The 24804-nt window shown below is 23.3% G+C and overlaps 1 protein-coding gene across 2 annotated transcripts in view; it reads left to right on the top strand.

Moving 5' to 3' along the window:
- Positions 1-24804, top strand: part of LOC111638632 (octopamine receptor Oamb-like) — a 57585-nt gene that overhangs the window by 2642 nt on the left and 30139 nt on the right. Inside the window, exon 1 of one of the 2 annotated variants that reach the window (XM_023384380.1) lies at positions 14608-14908. The exons of the other annotated variant lie outside the window; for it this stretch is intronic. The gene's annotated coding sequence lies outside the window, so the exon portion shown is untranslated. Of the gene's footprint in view, positions 1-14607; positions 14909-24804 lie in introns of those variants that run through there. 2 annotated transcript variants of the gene reach the window in all.

The raw sequence follows: 24804 nt of genomic DNA, 5'->3' as shown, positions 1-24804 counted from the left end.
ATTATAAAAATTATTTTTGAATTTCCCCCCCCCGGTTTTCATAAATTATAGTTGAGGAAAGTGATATAGAACGAACCACAAACAATAACGAAAACAAATAAATCTTGAAAATAAAAACACGAAAGAGAATTCCGTGTAAGGATTTATGTAAAGGATTTCTATAAATTATTTCATAAGTAAATTATATTTTACCTTCAAAAGTTGAAAAGATTTTTATTAAAAAATATTTATCGTATTATTTATTAGTTAAAAATTATATTTAATTAATTTTAAGATAAAGTAATATTACGATATAAAGTTATGATTTGAAAAAATGTTCTCTTATTTATTAAATAATAATAATAATAATATATATAAATAAATAGTATTCAGTTCTCTAAACGGCGAAGTGTATTAATCATTTCGCCATTTAGAGAGACAAAGTGAGATCAGACAGACTAACGTGCTTTAACCTTGATGAAAAAAACATCTTTTCTATCTTGGATAGAATCCGAATCCACTTCTCTTTAAGACCTGGGTTCAAATTCCTTTCAAGGATAAGGCATTAACTAGGACGATAAAAGAAAAAACAAAATTTAGGTCTGGTTAGGATTTGACCATGGACTTAGATTCGGATCTTGCTTGACGCCAATTTATTTTTTACCAGCTTCTTTTTTTAGTTACATATATAATTTCCATATAGGAATTTATATATTTAGTGTTGTTTATTAATAAAGTTTTACGCTTAAATAAAAATTTAAAAAATTGTTGTGAAGTTATAAAATAATTTTTATTCGTATAAATACAGAAATTAAATAATCTGATTAACTTTGATATGAATAATTACAAGTTATTTAAAGAAAATAAAACAATTAAAAATTCTTGTAAAATAAAAATAAAAATTGTGGTAAACCTTTAACGTATTGAAAATTGAATTAAACTTTTCAATTTTCTTAAATGTTTATAAATTTTATGCCAGATTATATCGAGTAGCGAAAGAATTTTAAAATAAGAAAAATCAATACTGTGATTGTTAATTATTTTATATATTTTTTCCTAAATTTAAGTATTGTTCGTTGACAAATTCTCAGGTACTCTTCACTTAGTTTCTTTCCCCCCATTTATGACAAGAATTCATTAAGATACATTTAATTCCATTTTACAAATGCATTTTTTCTTCAAAGATATATATTTTCTTTATTAAAATTTATGCATTCATTTCAAGTTTCTAAACATTTTTTTTCCATGAAAATGCCGACATTTTAAAAATCTTTTTCTTATTCCTAAACGTTTCCATCACCTCACTTCAAAACCATTGACTAAATTTTATTTATTTTCCTTGTAATGTTATTTACAGATCTCAGAATATTATAATGATAGCATGAAATTGAGTAATCTAAACATCCATCTTTTGACATATGCAGATGATCAGATCATCACTTCACCTGACTTATTGCAAAATAAGCTTTCAGTCATTCATACTCGATGCCCTAATTTCTTAATTTGAAATTTTAATTATTTAGTCCAAAATTTGTTAAAGAACTATATAATTTGATCGTTTTCAAATATTTAAGTTTTTTTTTTAATGTTTTATCTAACTATGCTTTTTACAATATAAATTCCTTCGAATTTCAAGATATTTCACTTTATTTTAATTATGTCATTTGTAAATTTATGAAGAGTACTCCAAATTTTGTTAAAATATGGACTTTATCTATAGTTGGATATGAAAATAATAGGTTAAAATCTCCTTTAATTCAGAAATATAATGTCTTGAATATAAACTGTTTAGAAAAGATCGAAACTTTCAAGAACTTTCAAGATGTTAAACAGTTTTTGCTTTTCTGAAAAGCTCAACTGAGTAAAATTCTTTCCTTTGAGAATTATCTAATATTACTTAAAATGAACTATATTCTCTTTACTACTCGAAAACGAATATTTATAATACTAAAGAAGATCCGAAAAAAATTTAATTTTAACAATCCAAAGTTATTTTTCATTCCTAAACCACTTCAATTAATTTTAACTTATCTAAAAAATTGTTATTCTTTCGTGAATACTGTAACTTTATTCAAATTGTTTTGTTTCTGTTGGCTTTCAGTCTAGAATTTATTTTAAAAGATTTTACCAAATAACTTTAATAAAAAATATTTAATATTGTAAAATCAGAATGTTTTTTGTCGTCTACTCAAGTTTAACATAAGGTACGAAACCGTTTATTATTTAATAATTTTTACTCTTAATTTTTAACAGAAGAAAAGAGGCGGTGTGTGCTATCCATTAACCAAAAATTAAGAATAAATAAATTAATAAAATATAAAAGAAATTATTTCTTTTTTCTAAAATATATTTCATATATATAGTCTTTTTAGAAAAAGATCACATACAAACCTATTCAAATGTTCTTTTCAGAAGCTAGCTGGATATGACACGTTTTACATTAAATTAAATTATAAAATTGGTATTCTATAGTTATAGACTAATCTAAATAATATGGTTATTTTGTAATCTTATTATCCAAAATAAGATTAAATGCATGCCATGTTATGGTTAAATTCAGTAACTTGAATAAAATAATAATTTGAATAAAACATTTATTCAGTGACCATGTACTAACCTGTATAAAATTATATTTATGCAATGAAAATATTTTACAAACAAAACAAAAAAAATTCATCAATTTTCTGAAGGATAAATTCATAACAATTTCCATAATGTAGTGAAACCATTCATAAGGAAAATTTTGTTTTTTTTGGTCAAAGATTTATTCCCATTTCACTGTTAATATTCCAACTTAAGAGCATGTTTTATCGTGAATCTGGTATTGAATATATTGTATATATATATTTATTATGTTTTTCTATTGAATACAATATTTAATTATTTTTATATAATATTTCAGAACTTTATTCTTCAGTATACATTTGCATAATTGAGAAAATAAAGATGATTATCATGAATCAAATGAACAGATTATTATTATAGACGATATGATTTATCTTATCACCTTCAAGAACAAACTCTAGCGAATTTCATTACATTGAATTTCGCAGAATTGCTATTAAGATAACAAACTTCATTTCCTCTTAAAGATATAACACGGTAGCCAACAAACAAGAGTTAAATTTACATCCAAAATTTTTCCTACTAACAAACTTTTTTTACTATATTTTGGCACGAATAAATTTTATATATAATTAAATAGAAAGTAAAGTGAAAAACTTATTAAATAGATGATAATGATCATCATCATCTAAAATATCTCGAATAGACATTTAAAATAAGTTCAAGAATATCAGTACTTAAAGAAAGTCGTTAACCTCTACAATATCTGTCTCCTGCTGACAATAGATGGCTGCAATCCAACAAAATATATCAAGAATGACACTTGTCTTAAAGTTAAAAACTTTCATCAGTTGTAACCCATTAACAAAAATAGTTAAATGTTTTGTTTTAATCACTGACCTTTTTCTAAATCCGTAAAGTTACTCAACTTCTTTTTTCTAATCTCTTGTTAATTACAAATAAGCATGGAATTTTTCTAAACTTGCATCAGTTCCGCTTTCTGTATTCACTATTATCTGCTATTTTTCTTTGTTTACTACTATTATTTTTAATACTAAATATATTTTCTTGTAGTTGTTAACTGCATCTTTACTTTTTATTATTAATTTACTATTTTAATTTTAAATTTAGACAAATTATTCAAGTTTATTGAATAAAGAACAATTTATATGTTTAATATATGTTTATTTCTTCTTATTGGTATTATCAATATATTAAATAGATATATTTAATTTCATATTTTATTTTATGAGAATATAAATATATGTTATTAACAAAATTAATGGTTGATTATAACAAAAATTACAAAAAAAAATAAACAGTTTAATAACGCTGTTATAATAATAAAATAATATTTGAATTGTTTTATCGAACAAAATCTATTAAACTGAATTATATTTTAGATTAAAAAGATTAAAAAAATAAATGCAAATACTGTAGTAAATTTGCTTGTAGAATCTTTTGAGACGTGCCCCTTTAATTGTTACTTTCCTGCATCACTTTCAAGCATTGTAACTAAAACGAATATAGTTTCATACCTAAAAAAAAACAGGATTTTTTTTTCTTCAATTAATGAAAAATAAAGATTTTTCTTCTATAGAAAAATTAATTATTTAAATTCCCGTAAGAGATTTACGATTATTTTAATATTTTACTATCGAGTTTTGAAAAAAAAAGGAAAATTGTTACTATAGTAACATGACAGTAACGTTTATTTCGATTCGTACCTTTTGATATTTGTGTAGCTTTTTTTGATTGGTTAGAATTACACGCGATAGTCTCATTAAGAATTATCCATCATGCTTTGCTGCTACTGTTAAAATATTATAACAATTTGACTTTGACATATTCGTTCCAGATGAGAATATTGTTATGCATTAAATATATTATATTACAATTTTAATCGTTGTATATTATGAATGTCACATGAGACTACTGAGTTAAATTCTATACATTTTAAATGAAATATATTTTCCTTAATAAAATCTTTAGTACAAAATTTAATGGAAAATTGATTATTTATTACAAAAATAGTCTTTTCCCATAATATAAAAAAAAATGATGTCACGAATGGCATGAATGAAAATATTATAAAATGTATTACGAATATATTTTAAAAATAAATTATTATTTTTAAATCTTTGGTTTATTTTTATATAGAACAGATCGATAATTGTTGCTTCTATGTTACGTTTTAAATGTTTTGAATATCCCAGTTTAGTTAATTTATATATGTTGATATCTAATTATAAATTAGTTATACCATAAAAGTGAATTAATCCAATAAAATTATACATATTAACTTTGTGCATTAGTTTGTATATTGTAACTTGCGTAAGAAAGGGCAGAAGAATGATATAACCTCCTTAATTAAAAATTAAAATAATATGCTTAATAATTATTTATTCATTAATTTTTAAATAGTTAAATAAAGACAAATAAATCAAGTGTCTTATTAAATTTACTTCTAAAAGCAGTTTTATACATAAAAATATTTCCAATGTCTCCCTTCCTATATATGTCACTAGTAACGTGCAACACGAAAAATTCGAATAGAGTAAAAATACATTAAAAAATAAATATAAATGAATGAAATATTTTTGAATGAAAAAGTCATTAAAAGATATCATGACAGAATGAATGAGTCGTGTATAAATTTTTTTTTTATAATGTAACTTTAATATATATATATATATTTCAGTTTTACTACTCTGTTGTTTTAACAATATAAAATTGAAATGTAATATTTTATTAAATAAATATTAATATCATTTTATATAAATCAAACAGATGATTTTATTTATTTTCTATAACTTACGCGAGCGATTACAAACCATTAAGCCATATATTTGTTTTGAAAACATATGCTTTACACACTACTATAAATAAAATAGTTTTACGAAATAAAGAAACTAAAAAAATATGAGTAATGTCATATGCATTATTTTATATTGCATATTTAACTTATATTGTTGAATGACACGCTTCATTACTAAGTGAAAGAACGTATATATATCTACGACGTTGCATATACTATTACACCTTTGTTACAAATTCAATATCAGGAGACTATTGAACTTCCTTAATACAATTTTATTTCACAAATATCATTTATTTAATCGGGTTGTTGACGAAACAGAAATAAATTCAAGGACAGCATGTATTTTTATACAACACGCGCTTCGATCTGTCTAATTTTATCTCACAATCAAAATCGATCGATACATTGATTAATGATTTATTATTTTTAAGCAGACTATTTTGCAAAATAATTTATCTATGTTAGAATATAACCGATCCTATATAATTATTATAATTAACATTAATCTTAATCATACTTATAATTAAATTATGAGATTTCTGACGAAGTATAATCTTATGATGAATCATTTTCCCCTTAAACATGCTTTTTATTAGTATGCTTCTCTTTACTGCGCTTTGTCTTAGCATACTTTCTATGCTAAGAAAAAGTACCATGTCTTCTTTATGAAGCTTACTTTAGCATACTTTTCTTACTATACTTTCTTTTATTATGCTTTACGTATCACGTTTTNTATTCTACAGTATCAACTTTTGAGGTTTAACAGTTACACTAGAAAAATGCTTTCAGTGAAATAGAATTTTTTGTAGCGTAAATTTTGCAATAAAATTTAAAAAATATATTTCTAGTATTATTATAATTTTTAAAAATATATTTAAACAATAAGCAATTCAAATTCTCATTTAAAATACCATTTTTTAAGTAAATCTCAACAGATATTGATCCAAATATATTTCAAATTATCTTTCTCTAGAAAGAAATGAATAATATAAAAATTAATAATACATTTCTGGAGAATATAAAAAAATAATAACTCAATTTTGTTTTGAAATCCAAAAAATTAGATATTAATTAAAAGATTCTTACTTTTGTATAAAACAATGTTTTGTTTCTATGTTTTGTCTTTATTTTTTTAAGTATCTAACAGGAAAAATATAAGTAAAACCTTATCAATTTTAAATCCTTAATATTACTAAGAATAAGATACACATTTTTTATAAAGTTTCAATTTTTATAAGTTGTTTATAAGTATACAAACATTATCATAACTAGAACAATTGTCGTGCCACTGTTCTATGTATTGTACTGTATATTACCGAGCGATAAAATATAATTTTAATTAAAAATTAATATAATTACGTTCAAAACACCTTATATTATAAAGTGGAATAATATATTTGCTATTTCATTCTTCAGAATGTCATAATTATATACAGTCTAAAGTACAAATTCTATCCTAAAACTTTTATAATAAAAGAAAAATTTTTGATCTTATTCACTTTCCATGCCATTGAATTAAAATATCAGATTAAAGAATTAAAATCAAAAACATTATCCAAACAAAAATAATATTAATGTAATAATGTTTATTATAATATTATTTTTATTTGTAATAAAAATTGAATTTGGTGTTTTGCTACTTTACTAACTTCTATACTTCATAAAACTTTTGCTAAATTTCTTCCTTTAATATATAAAAGTAGCTAGAAGGAAATATTTTATAAAATAATACAAGAATTTATCATCGTATCTCTGTCTTTAATTTAACAATTTATCTCAATACAGTTAATACTCTTAGCATTTCGAGTTATTAAATGTATTTACAGCGTTTTAGAAAATCTTCTTATAACAAAATTCCTCAAAGAAAAATATTTTTTCAATGTTTTTTTTTTATTTATTTCTCACTCTTATATCAAATAGAAACTCTTATTCTTTCATGTTATATGAAGATGATAGAAGTCAATTTTACTTTCTAACAATGAGTTCGATTATTTAAGTACCTATGTGTTAGTAATTGTATTTGACCATTTGCCTTCTGAAGTTCTTTGTGAAAATGCATTATCATCTTGGTATCTTGGTGGGGTCAGTTGATAAGAATCCATTATCATTATTGACACTCTGTTTGAGATGTAAGGATTCCATTTGTTCATTTCCGCATTTACTGTTGCTGTCTTCCGAACTAATAAAAGAATCTTGTTTGATTTTCGTAAATAAAAAGATATAAAATTTTGCTTCTATTTCTTGTTGCTTTCGATAATTATTTTTTTAAAAACATTCTATTATTATCAACCCTTAAATACAGCATATTAATAATTATCAAACACAGTCTACACTGCATTTAGGAGTTATATTATATAGAATATTTAAGGAGTATATTAATGAGAATATTTTATAATTAAATAAATTTATAATAATTTATTTTTTTTTGCATTTATTTCCTTAATTTAAAGGTTTTATTTATTTGTTTTTCATTTATTTTAACTGTATTGAATGAAAGTATTATCTATTGTTTCGTTTTCTCAAAATTAATATTTAAACAATTGTCTTTTAACAATTGATGCTAGATTTATTTTTCGTGAATAATAATATAAGCATTGTTGTGTGATAGTAATGCGAAATAAGTTTGTGTATATGACGTAATGTAATTCAGTGAGTCACGTAAATTATACGTCACGCATTATGTCACTCTGGATTCATTCGAAATAGAAGAAGTATCTAAAATTAATGTGACAAACTAAAGAACATATTGTTTTATTTAATTACAACTGTGTAAACAATTCGTGTTACAGAACTTTTTTTTTAGATAAAAAGAATGTTTCTTGAATAAAAATAATGTTTTATATATACAATTTAATCTCGATGTAGCGCCTTACTAATTAAAACCACCCTCGTAAAGCCCCAATTAATACTTGTAAACGAATCTTCCTCAACAAAATATTAAATAAAAATCCCCCTTTTATCTATGAAATAGTAAATATACAATTAAAGACATTATCATCACCAAATCACATGACTTTCAAACTCTTAAACTTACGTAGACTTCATTATTATACACAATTATTATCGTTTAAGGCATACTTCAGTTTAACGCCACACTCGATTTAGTGCAAATTTCAGAGGCGAACAAATAGCAGCGCTAAATCAAAGTTTTAATATGCGTAAAGTTTTTTTTATATCGTTTATACATTAAAATGATGTTAAAAAAAGTTTAATTTATAAAAAAACGAGTTTAAAAATAAGTAAAAATCGATTTATTAATAAGATGTTAAGTGCAAATTGCACATTTTCTAATATAAAAAATTAATTTAATAAATTATTAATTAAGCACAAAACTCATTTAATAAACATTTTTATATATAAAAATGCTACTTTTTTTAGAATTAAATAATGTCTGTATGCTTAAATTTGTATAAAAATATTACAGAATATGTTATAAACCGTATATATAAATTGACTTTACTTTGTTAAATATTAACTTAAGAAAATATAAATAAATAATTTAAAATCTATAAAAAAATTTTTTTAATAACGTTTTATTATTATTTATTTATTTATTTATTACACAATAATATACCATTTATGGTAATGAAAAAAGTTAAATAATGACAATTAAATTTTATAAAATATAATTAATGTTTTTTAAATTACACTTTAATAATTCTTCTTTATTAATATACGTCATTTGTTATTTAAAATTTATAATTAATTTATTCTTATTGATATTTCTTCACTTGTTTTAGAAATATCATTAATATGCTTTAATAAATCCACTATTAATAATAAAAAAATATTTTATAACTATATTTAAATAANTAAAATTTGTCGATATTAATTAATTAAAAATAAATTGTTATAATTAATTTTAAATGTATATATAGAGTTTTAATATTTTTAGAAAATGAAAATTAACATTTAATTGCTAATAATAATTATTGTTTTTTTTTAAGATTAATTATTTTATTTTTTAAGTTAACTTTATTAAATCAATTTTGCTACTATATATTATCATTGATCTATAAAAATAAATGAACAGTTTCTTAAGATTTAATGTTTCATCTTATTCTTTTGTAAGTTATAAGTGCAGACAGACAGGCAGACTACACGAAAAGAGACGTAAACTGATTTTATTAACTAAATAAAACCTAGACAAAGAAGAAAAATATAAATATATTTTATTTAATACATTTTTCTCTTATTAAATCACGAATTAAATTACGAAGACGTAAGTAATATTTTAAGAAAATTACATAAATGACATTGATATTTATCGATATAATAAATAATTACGACTGGATTCAAGATGGAAACATTGATGAAAAGGAACTCGTTGAATCAATAGTAAAGTAAAACATAGAGTTAGAAGGTATAAAAGCCTTGAGGCTTTCTTACTTGGATGGGCGGAATAATGGTAACTGCTACCAAGCGGAAATATTCAAAGAATTATTCAAGACTTATCTTAAATCGTCACTTTGATGCTGCAACCATAGGTTTTCATTTCTCTATGTATACTAAAGCATTATAAAATACGCGAATGTAGATAAAAGATTTGATAAAATATACTTCTTAAATCTACACTGCATTGTCAGACATTCAATGCAACACAATTATAATTCTATAGAGAAAAATATTTACTAAAATTTGTTTATTTTAATAAAGACTGTAGCTTTATTATCCTGATATTTAACGAAAATGACTCGCTACTATGTAGTTTAATGACTTTATTTGCTAGCAGGATTCGTGGACTTGGCAGAGGTTTGCTGTAATGAACACAATAAAAGTGATAAATCCACTTTATTGTCTTTATGATACTTTAATAAGAATATATATTCACATAGGGAATACATTTCATCAATTGTTAGTCTTGTATACGAATTGGATGATGAAGGAAGGTCAGTAGCGATTCAACAAATAGCAATTAAACTCTTAAATAGCAAAATTTAAACGGAAATTTCCATTACAATTAAACATTAAATCTATATTGTTACTAATACAAATTAGAAAACTTTAATGTGTTGGTTCAGTTTTTTTGCGTTTTATTCTATAATAATAGAAAAAAAAGTATATAAGAAAGCACTAAATAAGAAGATTAACGTGTGAAAATGTAATCGATTATAATTAATAAAGATTGTTTTTTTTTTTATTTGAATAGTTAACTACAAGAAATCGATTATAATAAAAAGAAACTAGTAGTGACCTTATTAAACAACCTCTATCGAACAGAAGATAGCGATTATCATGAAGCGAAAGCGATTATCGAATTGTGATTAATAAGAAGAGCGAACATTATCAAATAGCAAATGATTAACAGCAGGAGGGATGTAACCGAAAATTAGAAGAAACGTAAAAAAAAATATTAGAAAACAAATAACCGAGTTATTAAATAGATGAGAAACGAGTAGCGAGCTGATGAATGAGATGTGCAAAGCGAATAGAAAAGCTAAGAATTGCAATTATCATCATCTAGCAGATGGAAAAGGAGTTAAAGCTCCATAAAATAAAGATATTCATCTAAGGGGGAAAAAAAAGAACTTCATTAACTTTTTACAAAACCGTTTCTTACTGGAAACAAGTTATGCCCTCAGAATTTTAAAACAAGAATATACAATAGGTTACAGTTTATATTTAAATCCACATCTATTAAAATTTTAATTTACTTTGAAATTCATCAAGATTTTTTAATTTTTTTTTATTTTACTTTAAGTAATATCTACTTCTGTATAGTTTAATATAAAAGACATTTTTAAAAAGTTATTTAAATTTCATAAAATGATTAAAAACTATCAAATTTCTCTGGAAAGAATTTAATTGCATTGCTAAGAATAATAATCAAGTCTGAAAGATGAAATTATTCTTTTTTCTTTTCTAAGAATATTTTATTTAAATTAAATGGAGAAAAATGAGTTTGTGGTATGAGTAAATTTATATTAAAAATGTATTTGATATCGAATTACAAGATTTATATCTTGTGAACAAATAGAGAACATTTATTATATTTTGTTGATAAAGTGATTGCACTTTTTAAGATATATTTTTTAAAATATTTTTTATACTTATTATTAAAAACCTTATTATCAAAACGATGATGAAATACGTGTCATTTCTATCTTTCAGTTTTTATTTAACACAAATTTGATATATGATATTTCATTTCTCCATAAATTTAGCGAATTTTAAATACAATAAAATCATTTTTCTTTATATTTTATTTATATTTTTTAAAAAAATCACGATTTATTTAAATATTTTGATGATTTATTTATGTAAAATTAGTAAATATTATGTCGTAATTTCAGTAAGAAACGTTGCTAAATGCATATAAAAAATCAATATATATATTTAAAAAAACTAGAAATAATAAAAAAAAATAACTAATTTATATGTTTAACATATTTTTGCAGTTACGAAAGATTTTATTTTGTTTTTTTAAGATTATAAAAAGATAAGAAATATTTTCTTCTTGACAAAACTAATTATATATGTTGCTTTAACAAATAGATTTGTCAGTTTTTATTAATTAAAAGTAACTCTGATAATACAGTTGTTTCTAGATTTAAAAAAATAATAATAATACTAATTTTTAATCAACTTTTGCTAATTTTTAAAAAGACGATTTAATCACTTTCTGTTAATTTAAAAAAATAATTTTAATCAATATAACGAGAGATTTAATCAGATTTAAAATCAGTTTTTAGAAGAAATGACCTTAAATTTAAATTTAGTAAAATTAACAACATTATAGAAAGATTAATACATAAAAAAATGTATTTATTTTAAGAAAATTAACTTAAGAAAATATAAATTTAATTCGAACAAAATATATTTGCCTTACAGCACTAGAAGAATGGAAGAATGTTGCAATTTTCTTATTTCTAATACATTCTTATGGATAAAAACTATACACAGATAATTAAATAATATTTTTTAAGATAAAAGAGTGTATTGTTATTTAAGATAATTTAAATTATTTAATATTTGAATTAATAATGTTAAATAAATCAGTGTAGATGATGATGTACACGTGTAAAATAATGTACAATATACAGTAGCTTATCATTTAACACGAAAAGATTCGTTTTATCTCTGCTCAGATGAGCGGAGAGGCCTTCGTTATCAAAGTAAAGTTTAATTGTATTGTTTTACTCGAATAAACTTTCATTAATCTTAGCACGAAATGCATTTATAAAGATNAATATTTATTTTGTTTATAATTTAATATATGTTTTTAATTAATTTAAACTTTAAAAATAAATTATATAATTTATTCAAAGTGAAATTATTATATAAAACAACTAATTTATTACGTAATTTAAAAAAAATCTGTTGCTAAAACAAGAAAGTCTGAGTGCATAAATTTTGTTATTGTTTACATAGATTAAGAGATGTAATAAAAAGTTTCAAATTCAGCAGAAAATCTTAAGTTCTACTAAAATTTAAAACATTCCAAATATATTAAAAAGTTTACAAAGTTACTAAATAAACTTTCAGTGTATAAAATAAAAATGAAAAGCTTTCAAGAAGAAAAATAAATATTTTAAATTGTTCATTTTACTAATCTCTTAACTACTCAATACTTTAGATGATTAGTAATTAAGTTTTGATCTTTATTTAATCTTATTTTATTTTTTTATGTCAGTGTTTACTTAAATTTGATTCCTCTTCTTTATGTCCTCAATAATTCAAGAACTTCTATTCAAATAAATATTTATTAAAATAACTATAAAAATTGTTCTTAATAAAAATAAATGTTAATAATAATAGAAGAAAAATAACATAACAGACTACAAACAATTCCAAAGAAAAACACGAACAACATTAATAAAACATAATAAACACCACCCTAAGTCGTCCATAGAAAGGTTGATTTTTTCTCGTAAAGAGAGAGATTGAGGCACCACAGATATAATAAATCTTCATTGCGAACGAATACGAAAGCTGAAAGAAATTTTGCACCAAAAGAAAACAAAAAACATCACAATTATATAAAGTTGTAATTGTTGCAGACGAAACATTACACTGTTAAACACCTACACAACATTGACGTGGATCTACACCGTATACAAGTACATTATCAAACAATCTTGAGTTGTACTGTAGACATCCTAATTAGTTCGGTCAGCGTTACAGTGACGAATTGCGTCAAACTGCTGACTCGCAAATGTGTCTTTGGAGAGACGGAAGGATTCATGATTGTCATACAAGACCAGTTATATATACTAAATTACACAAAGCATATCGTAAAAAATAGTATCCACAGACTATACTTGTAGGAAATTCCATATACGAAACTATGCAACAGATTACATCGAATTGAATGTTTTTAAAACAAGCTGACTACTTACGTTGGCATAATCAAATAGCAAAAAATAATACATGAAGTGTTTGCAAACAAATAGAAACTGCCGCACAGTTAATAACCATACTATAGATATACACCTTAGACAAAATCATACTTATAATAAAATACAACACACACAAAATACAGGGTGTCCACTCAAACATCTATCCAGGTGCAAACAAAATCTTTCCAGCATTAGTTAGGTTAGGTTATGGGCTGATCCAAATACATTGGATATTACGTCGCCATGAAATGCACCTGTATCGCTGCTATCTGCAATTATCGTAACATATAGAGAATGCTAAACGGAAATTTGAATGATGCAACATGATATTAAATTTACAGTATGACGGACCACAACGTCTTCAGCACATTTTATGGATTGACGAGCCACTGTTTCCCGGAATGGAGAGTGTGGCGTCACAATGTGCACCAAAGCGTTCTGCAATGATGCCCACGACATACGTGACACCAAGTGCATTTAATCCTAAATATCTAGAATTGAATTTGGAATGACGAGCTTCGTGGTCCCATATTCATTGAAGGTACTCTGAATTGAGGCCGACATTAAAATATCCTAAACACGACTGCGGGCGAATGGATTGATGATTTGCCATTGTCTACAGCAGGTTTGGTATTAGCAGAATGGCGTCGTATTCTCGAACAGATGTGCGTCAATGACTCGCAGAATGGTTTGGCAATCTGTGGATATGAAAACACGACCTTGTTTCATAACTACCACGTTCCGCAGGCTTGTCCTCTCTGAACTTTTTCCTATGGCATCGGTGTATGCTGTGTATCCAGCAGAGCTACATGATGTTGAGAAACTGGAGAGGTGCATAGGTGACGCCTGTGAAACGGTGTTGCCAGGAATCCTACGTTACATTCATAATTCCATACTCAGCAGTCTACACCCTTGTATTGCTGTTGGAGGCGATAGTTCAGAATATGTTCTCTAACAAAATAAAACTCACTTTTTTTGTATGAATTTCTGAAATGTTGTCTTTGTCTTTTACAGTCAGAGATTATTTGTATGTTAGGCTAAATCGACTTAAATTAATTCTCTTCAGTTATTTTATCGCTGGAAAAACAGGCACCAAACAAGCATACATTGATGCAATGATGGAAAGATCTCTTTACGCCTTGATGTTTAAGTGATCATAAAATATGCTAGAAGATAAAATAAATAAATTTATGATATTGTGCAGGTAATTAACAATTTAGCATAAGTTTGAGGATATTTTTAAGTATGAAATTAATGTCTGAGAGAAAATAAAATATTATTAGAAAGAATAAAATTAAAATTTATATAAATTTATGATGAAAACGAAAAATAAAGCATCTAATCAAAATATATTAAATCTTCATTAATACATTTAAATGTTGAAAAAATTATTTATTATATCTAATTATCTAATTTTATTATGATACTGAAGTTTGAATACTAAATAAAAAAAAAAAAATGTTCAAAAATGCAAACTGCTCATATGAGATTTTTGATATAATTAATTAATTATTTATTTAATATATCTTATTAAATAAATTAATAATTAAATTGCAGAAACAAACTAAAAGTTGATAATATGCAAATAACATTAAATCATATCAAATAATATGAAATGAATCGCCTAATTAGAATGGGCGATAACCGTTTACCGAAATTAACCTTTGAATATAAATCTCACGAAGAAAAAATCGTGAAAAGAAAATAAATTAAAATCGTGAAGTATTTCTCTTCATACTTTGAAAGTTTCTGATTTAATTCTTGCTTCAAAATTTTGATATTATTTAACAAAATATCATCAAATAGCCATTCATTACATAGCTTCTATAGCAGTTTAATGTTATTTATAAAAGAAAATAATTTAAATCTAAAAAAAATCATCAATAAAAATTCAAAAAAATAACTCTTTCTGCCATCTGTTGATGAAACTTAGTACTACTAATAAAACTCCTTATATGCGTTTTTTATTATTAATAGAAGTAATTTTTATAAATTCAACGAAAATAATTTCTTATAATGATAATTTTTTAATTAAAAAAACTTTAAATAAATATTTTATTTGTTTCTCTTATTTTAATTGCCATTTATTTATAAAAATAGACCATTTAAAATTAATAGAAGAAGATCAGAGATAAAAACAAAATCTATTTATTTTTAATAACAGAAAAAAAGTGGATTTTTTTAACATTGACAATTGTAACATCAAAACACGTACTTTTTTGCTGCGTCATTTCCTTTCTCACTATTACATTTCCGATGTCATCTTTCGATAGTTTTATTCTTTTTTGTTCTATTTTCAATGTGATGGAAGAAATGTCATGTTAGAAGTTTTTCTTATTAAATTACACTTAATAATATATATATACGCGCACAAACAACTAATAATAAAAAGACTTTTAAATATTTTTTTATACATTAAAACATTTAAATAATATTTTTTATAAACTTTAAGTGATAGAAAAAGTTTTCTTTTAACACACACTGCGAATTTTTTACCCAAATATTTGGCCTTTTTATATAACTTTTTCTTATATATAAATAGGAAAAAGTTATATAAAAATATCCTACAGCCTACGATTATCCTACAGCATATGAGCGTTACATATAACATTTTTTTAAAAATTTCTACTAAAAATTTAACGATTATTTGAATTAAAAATTAAAATTGATATCAATTTAATAAATGAAAAATTAAGAAATAAATATTATAGAAATGAATAAATCAGTTTCCAATTTAATTATTAACAAGCGTCAGATTTCTATTATAATTACTCATTAAATTAAAATCAAATAATATCGTTATGAAAGGAATTGTCAAGAGATTGCCTTTTTAACTTGATTAAATATTAATTCGTTTGTCTTCCTAAATCGAATTAAATATGTTTGTATAATATTTCCATAAGAATAAATTATGATTGATGACCTTCTAAAGAAATGAATAAAAAAAAATATAAGTTTATGGTGGAAGCACATGTCAATGGTTTTTAATATTAATCATTGGTTAATAATTTATCTCATCAGTTATCTAAATCGATTGTATAATGCTGAAGTGAATCATAATAGTAATTATACAAGTTAATGTAAGGATAATCAATTGTTGTGATTCTGTTAAGTAGCAACAGAGAGCTTTTACAGTTCAACAGTTATCGACTGAACATCAAGATGATAATGTGATTCAAATATACTAATGCAAACTATTGTTTATAATTTTTAAATATATCTATTCAAATATCAAATATACACATATAAGTTAATGTTATATGGGATATTTTTAAAGGTTAATCGATTTAAAAGTAGTATTATGTAAACAATATTAAATCGATATAAAAATAGCTTTTAGATATTTTTACCATTTGATAGTTAAAAANCGAAATAACAGGCTAGAAGCGGCTATAATAATAATAATAATAATAATAATAATAAATTTAAGAATTTAAAGTAAAATTAATTATATTTATTTTAAAATGTATTAAAATAAGTATTTTTAAAGTTAAATTTATTAATATCTATTTAAATACGTATTTTTGACTAGAGGAAACATTCTGGAAATGATGTAATATTAAGAAATCGCATGATTTAAAGCAATTTTTTTAATACAATGTAAATATTTAAACTTTTTATGTTTCTTATTTTTATAATAAATAATTTTTTTCTATACTATTCGTAATACCGTATAAAGTAACACATGTTCAACATTTAAATAAGTAATACGTTTACTTAAAATATATATAATGCAATTGAGTATACATTACACTGTACGAAGATTGAAAAATATAAAATGAATATCTGTAATCCTTATATCATTTGTTTACATATTATCTGATAATTGGATTACTTTACAGCATGATTGTAATGCATTAATGTCGTGCTAAGAGTTTAATATCGTTGTATCAATACAAATTGGTATAAAATTCGTATTAAGTTTCAGAATAAATTATAATATTTATTATTTCTTCTTTAATTTTTAAAGATTTTTATCATATCTAAATGCATAAAATAACGAGGAAAATAATATTTTTTTTTTTTCTTAAATGTAATAAACATTAACAAGAGCAAGCCAGTCTAGAATAATAAAAATGAAGTTTAAAAAAAATTACGAATAAAAATTTTTAACATCGTTATTAATTCATTAATATTTAAAAACTGACAGAAAAATTAAGACGATACAAGGATTACAATTCTAAATATTCATGGTAATTTAACTTGGTAAATAAGACAATGCACGTTTATCTAAGAAGTTTATCCTGTTGAGAAAAATTTTTTACTTAAAAGTTTATATCCCAAAATCTAATAAACATGTCAAAATGAATTACATAATACATAAAATCGGTAAAGTCACGTCTGATATTTGCTATTCTATTCATAAACCGTACTAATATTCTATTATATGAAAATCGATGCATTTATTTTACAAGACTGGAAGTAAATGATTATTTAGTTCTAAATGTTATTTTAATGTTTTTCCAATTCGAATCATAAAAGTCGAAAATCTTTTTATATGTTTGCTTCTATCATACAAACTATAACACGAGTAATGATGTAGAAAACATTAATATATCATTAGAAGTTGGTTTAATTAATATATTTGAAATATGTAAAATTTACATAATTTATATTTCAACTCAAAATAACCTTTCAAGATTTAAACCAGTTGTTGTTGTTATACTTCTTTTTTAAATATTTCATATAATAATATATTCAATTGATGAATTTTACTTTTATAATTGATAACAGAAATTTAAAAAATTAAATAAAATATATTTTACAATAAAAATGATAAATTCGTTAAATGAATTTATGTAGAAAATAGCTTACTTTCGCTAGAATTAACGAGAAAAATGTTTAAAATAATAATAATAAATTCATTAAAAATCGTTGGACAAGCATTCTAAGTAACGAATTAACAACAAAATTATTACATTCTTATCAGTTAATTGCTTTAAAACTAAATGTATAAGATATAAATTTTAACTTTAAAAAAATAATAACAGTAAATATATATTTTTATAATGTATTTTTAAACAATTACGAAAAAGAAATTTTCTGCATCAACTAAAATTAAACGAAAAATTGCGTATAAATTCTTCGTTTCGTGAATGAATTCATATTCGTTACACACATAATCAATTCTCTTGACAATCTCAAATTGTATGTTTAATTTTCTTAATCACCAACTGCAACTAATTTACGCGTGTTAATTCGCTGTAAAGTAATCTATATGTTAACTATTCTATTAGAATAGCTCAATCATGTTAAAATGAATTTCGTAGAAAGAATGAAAATATTTATAATTGAGTTTAGTTATATAATACCGAAAATGATTATAATTTAGATAATGTTATGAGATTTAAAGTCTAACTCCTAATGATTCTGTTTTAATAATTATTTTTCAGCAATGCTTATTTTATTTAAAAATAATTATAGTTTGCTTCTACTAATAATTATCATTTTACGGTTTAGGCGTGGAATTGTGTTAGTTCATAATATAAATAAATGTGCTATTTTCTTTTATGTACATTATAAAATACTTTATTTTGTAAAATAATATATAATCTTTAATTAAAAATGATTAAATCTTATCAATTTTTTAGTGTTTTTCTCATTATCATGTACGAGAAATCGCGAAGAAAATAATTATTTTGCGAATAAATTAAGGTTAGATATAATAATAATAATAATAATAATTTTAAACAAAACGATTAACCGTTAATATAATTATATTATCTTCTTTGAAATAAATTCTATTATATAAAAGACGAAGAAACTTACTTTAAGCTATTAACGAAAATTAATTTGGTAGAACATCTCGAATATATGATTTGTCTTTATGTCATCTGTTAAATTGATAAAGTTAATTTTCGGGTGTAGAATGGTGATCAGATCTCTGTTCTAGTTCTTACTTGATTGATATATACGCTGTCAAACACAACTAGCTTTTGGGTTTGGTTGACCCTTGCTCCTAGAGAATTGGAGCAGTAATTGGGAATGAGAAAAAGGAATGAACTTGAACAGAGATGGATGCACAGAAGAGAGTAAGACATAAAATAATTTGTTATTTTAATAGTTAAAATGTTAGGAGATTATTATAATATAGATTTATCACATTTCGAAATTTTTATCAAGGATTTTAATAGTTTTTTTTTGTGTGTGTAAAATATCTAAAAATGCTTTCGAATTATGGGGAGAACACTGTATGATTCATCTAAGAATCATCAAAATTAGAATGTTAGAAATTAAAAATTAAAGAAATAAAATAAATTTTCTTTTAATATTTTATTTTTTTATCAATTAAAACAATGATTAATCTTCAATTTATAAATGCTAATTTATAGTTTTCAAAATAATGCTCATATTGATTGAATTCTGTTTTGAATTTAAATAGCAATGTAAAATTTACTTGATACGAATGATTTTCAAATATTTCTAGTATTTAATAAATACAAAAAAAATGCATTTTATTTCTTGGAATAATTGTTTAATCTTTATATTTGCAAAATGCATTATTAATATTTTTACAATTATTAAATGTAATTGAATTATGGAGAGATTTTAAACTTCTGCTACATTTAAACTATTTGATTTCCACCATCACATTCAGCGAAATAAACGCTCGATAATTGTCTTATATATTCTTTTACATTCAATTTCATTTATAAGAAAATCACAAAATTGTATTATTCGGTCAACGATCTCAGACGTAGTTTTCTCTTTCATTTGTTTTTTTTTTTTTTTGGAACTTCTATTATTTTTAATAAAAAACACTAATCTAAAATAAAGTTAGTTTCGCAGGATTCTGATTTTACTTTCGAGACTGAAAGTGGATCGATTTGTTTTTTACGTTTTCGCAAAGTTATTCTTGAAATATTGCTAAGAAAATCTTGTGAGCTGAATTTTTAGAAGTTTCGCCGCTTATAAATGGTTATATTAACATTATTAGATTACATAGCATAAGAATTTAAAATAATAAAGTTATAAGTGTTTAGGATTTATCCGTAGCATCTTACACGAGGTGGAAGATTATTTAAATTAATATTTAATACTGTAAATTAGAAAAAATGCATTTAAAATATTTAATATAATTTTATTCTAGCCATTTATTTAAAGCATTGGTTCTTAACCTTTTTCGCCGCTCTCACTCATTGAATTTTTAAATTTGCTCTCACATTCTAATGAAAAATTCGTGGTTTTCTTTAAGGATTGAAAATCTACCCATTCTCGCACTTGTATTTTATCCTTACTTTAAATACTGTTAGAGGAATTTTCTTTATTAATTGCTTAATGTCCATTCATCAATATAAGTCTAGGTTTGGCATGTATAATAGATAAAAATATAATAATTTTTCATTTAAACTGAGAAGTTCAATACAGAAAATTTCATCCATAGACTATCTTACAGAATTTAAGAAAAGCTGTTTCACACTTTCCCGCTGCATCCAGGTTTAAAAACGACTGATTTGGTGGATATATATCTGAAAGAATTATATTGCATCTATGAAAAAATCCAGCAGCCAGTTGCTTAACTTTCTCGGCAAAATTTAAAACAGCGTATGGCGCCGTCTGTTATAATATTTTGTTTAAAAAATCTTTTTATATTTTTAATTATTATAAAATGACAAAAAGCTTAATTTTGATAATAGAGATAAGTTTTATAAAAATAAAATAAAATAAATCCTAATAACGAGTAAAATCGTCATTAAGTCTGACCCTATTCGAAATATGATTCCCTTTATCTATCCACCCTCTCGAATTTTAACCACCAAAATTTAATAGCATCTCCCTAATACACAAACCTCCCTGAAATATTCCAGAAAATTTCAACAAAAAGCACAAGAATTATTAAACTTTAAATAGGGTGAACAAAATCAAGCCCCCCCCTAATAACCATACATACAAGAAAAAAAAAACACCCCGAATTTTTTTTTCTTTTTGCATTTCTTGAAGTTTCAAAACGTCCTGAGTCCAAAAATGTAAAAATCTTGAGCAGGGGTCGTTTTTTGACCAATTGGCATACTTCCACTCTGTTATACATAACAGAACCCGGAAAGTAAAATGAAGGAAAACAAAATAAAGTAGCAAATACTTGTGAATTACAACCAGAAATTAAATATATTAAAATCGTAGTTAAAAAATATTAATTGGAAAAGTATTTCCACGCTTCACTTTTCTAATAAAACGACTACAACATCCCCATAAACAATTTTCTTTCGTATGACAAGCAATAATATTTGTTTAATCTCTGCAAATATTTTTGTAACGATATAAAAGCATCCTTTGAAACTTCTTGTCAGATTTATGATAAAGTAGCGCATCGAGAGCTAATGTTGTTCCTTAATTAATTATTGACTCGATATTGTTGCATCGAAAAAATTTTCATTTTCTAATTTTTTTTTCCTCCTTTAGTAAATTTTTTAATTTTCGTAAAGGTGAATTATCAATATCAATATAAGGCTATATTTTAATACTTGGTAATTCTTTCATAAAAATGATTAATCGATTCTATTTGCTTAATTATGTGAACAAAATATAATTTATTTTTCGCACAGATTCATAAAATGATAATTTCTTTAAAGATTTATTTTACTTTTACGAAAATAAAATGATTAAAAACGCATGTGAAGGTACTCTGAATTGAGGCCGACATTAAAATATCCTAAACACGACTGCGGGCGAATGGATTGATGATTTGCCATTGTCTACAGCAGGTTTGGNAAAGGTGAATTATCAATATCAATATAAGGCTATATTTTAATACTTGGTAATTCTTTCATAAAAATGATTAATCGATTCTATTTGCTTAATTATGTGAACAAAATATAATTTATTTTTCGCACAGATTCATAAAATGATAATTTCTTTAAAGATTTATTTTACTTTTACGAAAATAAAATGATTAAAAACGCATGTATGTATGTATGTATGTATGTAATATTTTATTCATTCTTAAAAAAATACATTTAAAAATATAACTGTGACTATGTTTATGGGAAATTTAACAGAAATTTTACAGTCACTGCCAGATTTTTTAAACGATTTCTTTAAAAAATCAGCAATTTTATATATTAATCTTCATAAAAAATATATAGAATTTTGAGTAGAAAAGACATGTAAATTTGTTCCAATAAAACAATGATACAAGTAACCACAATTCGAAAAAAAAAAAAAAAATAGGATACTACAACAAATACTCGATCCAGATATTTTAAAATGTTAAAATTTAAATAAATTTGCATGTCTATTTTTAAAAACTGAATTCTTAAATAAAAGTCACTTTAACTGGTTGTTATGTTATGTTATGATTAAAATTTTAAATAATTTCCTGTAAATTGTTAAGAAGAATTTAAGAAAATATTCCTTAAATACGTAACAATTATAGTGAACTTATAAAACGTTGTGTTTACATAAAGTTGAATAAATAATATAATTAAACTATATATGAGAATTAATTTAATTGAATTATTTCTTTTTTAAAACTCTATTTTCCTTAAGTGATATAGTATTTATAATTTTAAAAAAAATCGAATAATTTAATTTAAACTGAGTAGAAAATATTGTATTAAACGGGAAAAATTGGAAATCGAGAGATTTAAGGGGCTTAAGTGAAAATTATTTTAAAAGATTTATTATTTTCTCGTGACTTAGTCTTCTATTATACATTATTTAAGAAAGTACATTTATTCATGTTATCACTTCCACTTGTACTGCAAAAATCATTTATCAAAGAATCAATATTACTGTATGAACTATAGAATATAAATTTCTATCTAGTTATGTTATATATATATTATAACATAAAATGAATTTTTTTCTAAGAGAAAAACAGGCAATCAGGATTCCAATTATAGATTTGTTTATTTTTCTTTGTTATTTGTTATGTGATATGATTTACTCTATTTCTACAAAAATACATTTCGTGAGCATTTATGTACATATATCTATGCTGTATTGTGTTGAAAACACTTTCAATTTTTCTGGCATTATGTTTCAATATCGACAAAGTCCCTTTTGTCGGCAATAGAACAACTAACAATGATGAAAGCTGACGTATAGCCACATACAGTAGGGCCATATTATTTGTTTTAGAAAAATCTTTTTAAGTAAAAATTTATTAAAAAATTAAATAGAAATGTTACTTACTTTTAAATAAAAATTAATTTAGTAAAAGATATACTTTAAAATATTTTATAACTACAAAAATTATGGAGGAGTAAATAAATATAAACTTATCTAATTAGGTTTATGTATTACTTGATAGCACTGTTAATACATTTATAGAGTCTATATGCTATATAAAATTTTATTTTATAAATAATAATGTATTATATAGTTAATTAGTTGTTTTAATAACAATAATTTTTAATAACGTAGCTGTTAAATTACGGGAAATTTATCAATATATAGGGAAAAACTGAGTAGAATTAGCATTTCTTGGTTAAATTTTTTAAACTTATTTCTAAAATTTTAACTTTGTTTTATTAGGCTGTAAGTTATTCTTGTTTTTTTTTATAATTATAAAATTTTAATAATGTTTCAAAGACTAGTAATAAGAGTTCCGTAGCAAAATGTATTTTCCAACAGATATGGTTTTTTATTGATTTCTTTAGGAAACCTATCTAAAGTCCCCATTTCTGCGCTACATCGAACATATCACGTTTATATTTCGAATATAGACAGATAAAAATGCATGTAGAGTATAAAATTCTTTCACTGTAAAGTTTTGTCTTTTTTAATAGTCTTTTCTGAGTTGCCAGTCTTGAAAGTAGCAAAATGGAAGTATGTTAAAAAAAATATATTGAAACATATAGAACAATTCCTATTTACTCCTATTTTAGTAGTAATTTCTATGATAATTTTTCTCAAAATGTGCATCAATATTCTTCAAAGTCTCTGGGTTTACAAATATTTCCAATAGAAATTGCCTGAAGAAATAAAATTAAAAATTAAATTTTGTAGATAATTTAGTTTTTAATTATTTTTATATATTTTTAGGAGAACTTTTAAAGTCATTAAATAATTTTAGAGAAAATTTCGAATAAATATTACATTTTAAATACCAAAAACAAAACAAAACTTTTGAAGAGTTAAAGCAAGCAAATTTATATA

This window comes from Centruroides sculpturatus, unplaced genomic scaffold (assembly GCF_000671375.1).
Source record: "Centruroides sculpturatus isolate CEXI.00-Female unplaced genomic scaffold, Cexi_2.0 scaffold1114, whole genome shotgun sequence".
In the NCBI taxonomy this organism is placed as follows: Eukaryota; Metazoa; Arthropoda; class Arachnida; order Scorpiones; family Buthidae; genus Centruroides; species Centruroides sculpturatus.
This window is presented reverse-complemented; position numbering and strand designations above follow the sequence as displayed.